A 6,133-nucleotide genomic window follows, 5' to 3' on the forward strand; every position below is an offset into this window, starting at 1 on the left:
AAACACAGAGCAGCAGGGACCCACCACAACAGCAGGATGGCGGCCGATGGGTGGGGGACAGGTATGCCAAGCAGAGCAGGGGCTCGTGGGTCCTCACCCTGAGCCAGCTCAGTGCTGGCTCCCAGCCACCCCTGAGACAGAAGTGGGGGTGCCCCAGGGAACAGAGTGTGTACCCACACAGGGAAAGAAACTTCTCCAGGGGGCCCATCCCTGTACTTCCTGGCCACGAGCCTGCCCCCCGAGGTGGGAGAGCCCACGTCTGTCTCCAGCACCCTCTCAGTGACTGGCACCAAGCAGGCCCTCACGGGCTGTTGAGTTCATTCATATATTTACTGAGAGCCCAGAAAGGGCCAAACGAGGTTGAGTTGCTGGGAATTCAGGAGTGAGCCGAGCAGTAGAGCGCGCCTCATCATGAGGACGACGTTCTCTCAGAGGCCACAGAGGAGCAGAGCCTGAGCCAGCAGGTGATGCTGACCAGTTGGAAGCTCAGGGGAGCAGGCAAGGGAGGGAGAGTTTAGGGGCGAGGTGAGGGTGATGGCTGCTTAAATGAAACGGCAGGAGTCACGCTCACACAAGTGCCGTGGGACCAACCTCCGTCTTCATCGAAGCCCACACTCTCCTGCACCTGTTTCACCGGAGCCTGAAGATCTGACCCCATACACACAGGATCGCTGAAAACTGCCACCTCAAAGCCCTGCCGTGAGCAAACGCTCCTTGGTAAGAATTCCAAGGAGGGAGCTCGCCGGACGGAGAAGGGATGAAGGAGTTGCAGAGAAAGGCGCGATTCTGATGAATTAGAACATGCGGCCCCGAGAGGCGGACCTGCTCCAAGGAGCAGGAGAGAATTATCTCCAGAGCGTTTTTTAATACACAGCTTTTACTCTCAATGCGTTTGAAGAGACAAGGCCGTTCTGGAAAGAGAACATCAACCGGAGGTCAGTGAAAATTGCTCGCGGTAGAAAAGCTATTACCAAATTTTAAAACACAATAAAGGAGATTAATAAAGTGTCCAGCTTACAAAATAAATCTATAAAAATCAATAGCTTTTGCTCTACACCAATAATAACCTAGCAGAAAATGTGATGGGAGGAAAATTCCGTACACAATCATAACAATAAATATGAAATACCTAGGAACAAGCCTCCTGAGGTATGTTGAAGTCTTAAATGAATGATTTAAAATGCACTTGCAGAGGAGAAGACACACCACGTTCCTTAAAGAGAGCAACTGATGTGCAGATCGAGTTTTCCGTGCTGGAATTCTCATCACACTTGTGTTAACTTGCTCCAGTGTCTGTATTCCCCATGGCGCCGTAAATGCAAGGATGCCAAAGACTCTGTGTCATTCTCTGCTGTGTTCTAGTACATGGTCAAGTTCCTGGTTCATAGCAGGTGCTCGTAAACATGGGCTGGATGAATGAGTGAAGAAGATGCCACAAATCCAAAGGTTTTTAAAGGAACCTCCAGAGAATCCAAGATTGAGCCCTGGAGTCCAAAAGAATGGTTTTAAGCCACAGTGGTTCCTAGACAATTAGGAATATTTTTGTCTCCCAACACAGTATTCCTGGAGCCTTGACAAAGAGAGTAAATATTAACCTCTTAGGCACCATTCCTGGCCTCAGGCAGAGGTGGCAAAGGGCGCGTCCCACAGAAACTACGTTCCTGTGGCCCCGTGAAGCAGCAAGGCCCAGAAGGACCCCTCTTGACTCCTTAGCAATGCTGGGGGCCAGTGAAGCTCCTTGGAATGTTCCAGAAACTTCCCTGGAGAACAGGAAATGCCTCTAGGACCTCTAACGTTGATGACATTAACAATTGTAATGGAAGGAAATGTTTGTTATTGGAAACGAAACCTAACCTGACAACTGCAGTCCTGGCTTCTTAGGGGCTGGGAATCAGGTGTGCAACCCACGGAGCAGTGGCACTAAATCCCTCCACGCCCCATTCTTCTTGAAGACACTGGTTAGGTGGGAGGAGGAGCAACGCTTGAAGCAGATGCCCCATCACAGGGCAGAGGACCCTGATCAGTCTCTGGTCTGCGGGGAAAGGCCCAGAGTCCAGTGTAGGGGTGAGAAACAGGGAGCACAGCCCTTCTGCACATGAAAAGGAGAAGGATTTGGGGGTTTGCTGCCAGAGGGGAGAGCATCTGAGCAGAGGACAAAGGAGAGAACAGGCAGATGGGAGGGCACTGGAGCCCAGGTTGGCGAGTTTAGTCCCTGGTCAGGGACTTTAGGAATCAGAAGTCCCAGGGCTCAGGGAAGCCAGGCGCATAGAAGATGGTTGTAGAAATCAAGGAATGGGGCTCAGCTCCACGTCTGAATCCGCACAAAGGATAAGCAGCTGCGGGAGGGAAGAGCCCAAGGAGGCTTGAGTTCCGCCAAAGGTCAAACACGAGGTGCAAGAAACCATGGGCTCGAGGCAACGGCTCGAGGGGACAACTCGATTACTTAGTGAAACTTGCAAGAAAGTGCTAAGAAAGATCATCTGATCCAGCCTCCCCAGTGGCAGGCCTGTCCCCCGCAGAAGGCAGTGGACTCTCTTGCCCCACTCTGCGCAGAGCAGACCACCCGCCGAGCTCAAGCCTGGCAGGGGCTTTGTCGGAGCCTGACTCATTTTACAACCTGGAGCTCGTCCATAAATTCCCGAGAGACAAGTGGGAGTGGAAATACACCGGATGAGGACTGATGAAAAGAATTGGAATGTTTGGCCTAAAAAGAGCAGGCTGGGAGGAGTCAATCATCTCCAAAACCACAGGACAGGAACGTGCTTATTGTGTGTTATGGTTCTGGAGGGCAAAGGTGGGGTGAGAAGACACAGGCAGGAATGACCTGGCCCGATACATGGGGGGCGTTCTGCCACGAGAGGAGGCTGAACGGGAAATGACCTTTGTGACCCACGGCAGAGGAGGTAAGAGCCCGACTGCCAGTGCTTTGCGCTGAGAGCTGGGACACAGCGTCCAGGCTGACACGGGGCGGGGTGCTTGCAGGCGATTCCATGGTTCTCCCTCCCCGAGTGTCCCGGTGTGAAGCCCACCCCCAGAGCCCACCACAGGGCAGGAGGCTGCTCCCTGCAGCCGTGGCGCCCCAGCACTCTGGGGACTTTTCTAGAGTGAGAATGGATGCCTTTGAGTGAACATAGGGATGGGCAAAGACCCTGACCAAGGTCTTACAGAGGCCCTGATCAAGTGGGCTCTTCCTGAGGGCAGAGGTTTCCAGGGTGTCTCCTCCCTTGAGTCACTGACTTAGTGTCAGAGAATTGAGAGGGCAGGGGCTGCTCCCCTGATCCAACCTCAGATTGTGTTGACAGCATTTCCAAGGAGAGCGTTGGTACCTGCCTCCACGCTGGGAGGTTGGACAAGACCAGAACCCATCACCTGCAGTTCTGGATTTCAGAGAGCAGTTTCCATGGTCATGGCCAACGCGAAGGCATCCTCAGACTGGGCATAAAGAAGAAGTGGACTGTGGTGTAAAGGGTCCAAGTGTCCCTGAGGGTCCCCTTGAAAACCATTGCTTTGACATTTTGCGTCGCTAAGGCCCCCAGTCTTCTCCCGCACATTCTGCCTCACCCACCCCCTGCCTTGAGAACTGGGTTATATAACACTTGAGCTTCATAAACGTCTCTCCGCAGCATGCTCCGGGGAGAAGCCGGGCTCTCAAATGATCCAAGGCAAGGAAGAATTGAACAGCTAAATAGGATTTGGAAGTTCCAGAGAGCAGACTGTGTGACAATATTTAGAACACTGCCATATACAATTTTCTGGATCCTTGAATACCACAGCATGGGGAAAACAGGATTTATGTAGCTAAGCACCGCTCAGATGGGTGTACAAGAAGCACTGACTTGAAATTTACTGTCTCACAGTAAGTGAAATTCTGTAGCAAGAGTAACTCATCAACATGAGGCTGAGTTGAAGGCCTTTTAACAGGACTGAGTTAAAAAGAGTCCAAAAGGAAAGATGGGAACAATGTCGTTTACTCTGATTGCTCCGACTATGATGCTTAAAGTGACATGTTTATTGCTCTTAGAAGCTAAAATTCTCTCGAGCACAAAACAGCTGAGTTTAGAGAGGGTTTGATTAATTAAGCAAGTAAACACTTCACAGAAACACTCTACCATTTGGCCGAAAATATCGTCACTGCTCAGAGGACTGCTGGGACTGGAATAAAGGAAAAGCTGTATTTCACTGATGACAGCGCATCGACAGAGGGCCAGCTGGACCCCCGCAGTCAGACCTGTCCTCTTCAAGGAGGCTGGTTCTCTCTCAACACAGGCGTTAATTGAATACAGGATGGCTCCGATGCTGTGTTTTCAACCTGTGGTTCAAATGATCTGTATTTCCTCCAAGCCCCACAGCTTTGGAGAGAAGGCAGGAGTTTTTGGAGAAGAGCTTTGTGCTCCTCAAAAGAGTCAACAGAAGCCAGAGTTTTGCGGGGGACAAAACCCAACTCTAAATGACTTCCGTGGAAAGGAAAATTAATAGCTCACAAACCCATAGGACAGAGTGCGGCCCGCGATAGCTGTGCTGTTTCAGAAGCGCGCTCTCTCTCTCACACACACAAACACACACACACATGCTCACACACCCCGTTTCTCTCTCTGAGTTGTCCTCGTTCCCTCGGGGCCTCCAGCCCAGGAAGCCGATCATACTCAGAACCCTGTTCCTACATAAACCTTGCAGCCATACACCTCTAACCAGACAAGGCAAAGGCTTCTCCCCACTTACAGATTTTTAAATCTCAGAGAAGGACTCTAGTTGGGCAGCTGAGGTCGCAAGCCCATCGCGAGGTTGACCACCAAGGCCAGGGCACAGGTTCTCTGCCTGCAGCCCCCACCAGATCCACACGGTTGGTGGGAGGAAGAGAAGGCCTCTGGGGTGGGGGGTGATCTCCCTCGGAGACAGAACATCGCTCAGAACACTGGCAATTTCCTATTTGGCCTTTCTTCTAGGAGCCCAGACAGAAAGGGCAAAGGAGCTGAAACAATCCACTCGTGAGCTGGACTGTCCAGTATGGCAGCCACCAAGCCACATGTGCTTATGGGCCCTTGAAATGGACAGGGGATGTGCTATGAGGGTAAAATACACACTGGACTTCAGAGACATGGTGGGAAATGAATGAAGATATCTCTTTAATAATGGTTTCTACTGATTACATACTAAAATAGTAATCTTTTGGATATATTAAGTTAAATAAAATATGTTATCGAAATTAACTTTACCTGGCTTCTTTCTTCTAACATTTTTAATGTGTATGAGAAAATTCTAAATGACACATTCTAGCTCAGTTGGGGACGGCTCCTCTGAGCCTGAGGACGTGCCGTCGCCGCCTGGAGCCAGCACATCCAGCATGTGCTGGGCAGAGAACAGGGCGGGACTGACTTTCCTTCTCACACAAGCAGGTTATTAGGCTCCTGGTGTGTTTGGTTCAGTGACGTGAATGTTTTTGACTCCAGCCAGAGTCCCTGCTTTGGTGTCTCTAAGCCGTGCCCGTAGAATAATCGTATGGATGGTCAGCATCCATCTCTTCAAGGAGAAACAAAGAACAGCTGGGAACTCTGTCTGGGTCCCACATCCAAATACAAATCCATAAGCTAGCAAGCCCTCACGTGGAGCAGGCTGGAGGGCGATTCAGGGTCAGACGTGCTCCTTTCAATGCCACTGTGTCACAGAGAGTCCAGACTGCGGATGCAGCCACCGCAGGCTCCTGAAGCACCAGCCGCCTGCTGAAACGGAGCGGCTTTCCTGTTTGATGCCCCCCGCCCGTTTTCGACGTGGGACCTGTTTTTCTGCGGGAAACCAATTCAGGGTGGCGAAGGGAACGGAAGTCTGGGCTGGAAAAGTCCTTGTCTTCCACTCGGAAAGCTTTAGATGGGAAACGGACTTAGAAGAGGCAGTCTTTCTTCTCTGTATACAGAAAGCATACAGGACTTCGCATACATTACCGAGTTCCCTTCCCAGCGTCCCAGGAGAGGAGGAAGGCAGGGCTCTGCCTTCTGCTTGACGGGAGGAGGGTTTAAGATGTCTATTTTTGTCAAAGCCTGCCCCTAAGGGCTTGTGACCTGGAAGAAGCCCTCCAACCTTCTGCCTGCCGGCTGGTCTCCGTTACGTAATGAGGCATGCAAGGACACTTCAGAAGATG

General features: G+C 51.3%; 2 long non-coding RNA genes across 3 annotated transcripts; one reads left to right on the top strand and one right to left on the bottom strand.

The window, feature by feature from the left end:
- Positions 1-741: 741 nt before the first annotated feature.
- On the bottom strand, positions 742-4,955 carry LOC140696269 (uncharacterized). Of its 2 annotated transcripts, none has more exons than XR_012072409.1 (3): positions 4,720-4,955; positions 1,130-1,484; positions 742-911 (listed from the first exon to the last, which is right to left on the bottom strand). It is a non-coding gene; the product is annotated as an uncharacterized lncRNA (long non-coding RNA). The 2 variants fall into 2 exon arrangements; XR_012072408.1 differs by having other exon boundaries at positions 742-964.
- Positions 2,777-5,203, top strand: LOC140696270 (uncharacterized). The gene is made up of 2 exons (XR_012072410.1): positions 2,777-2,903; positions 3,624-5,203. It is a non-coding gene; the product is annotated as an uncharacterized lncRNA (long non-coding RNA).
- Positions 5,204-6,133: the final 930 nt, after the last annotated feature.

Source organism: Vicugna pacos, chromosome 5 (genome assembly GCF_048564905.1).
Source record: "Vicugna pacos chromosome 5, VicPac4, whole genome shotgun sequence".
Classification (NCBI taxonomy): Eukaryota; Metazoa; Chordata; class Mammalia; order Artiodactyla; family Camelidae; genus Vicugna; species Vicugna pacos.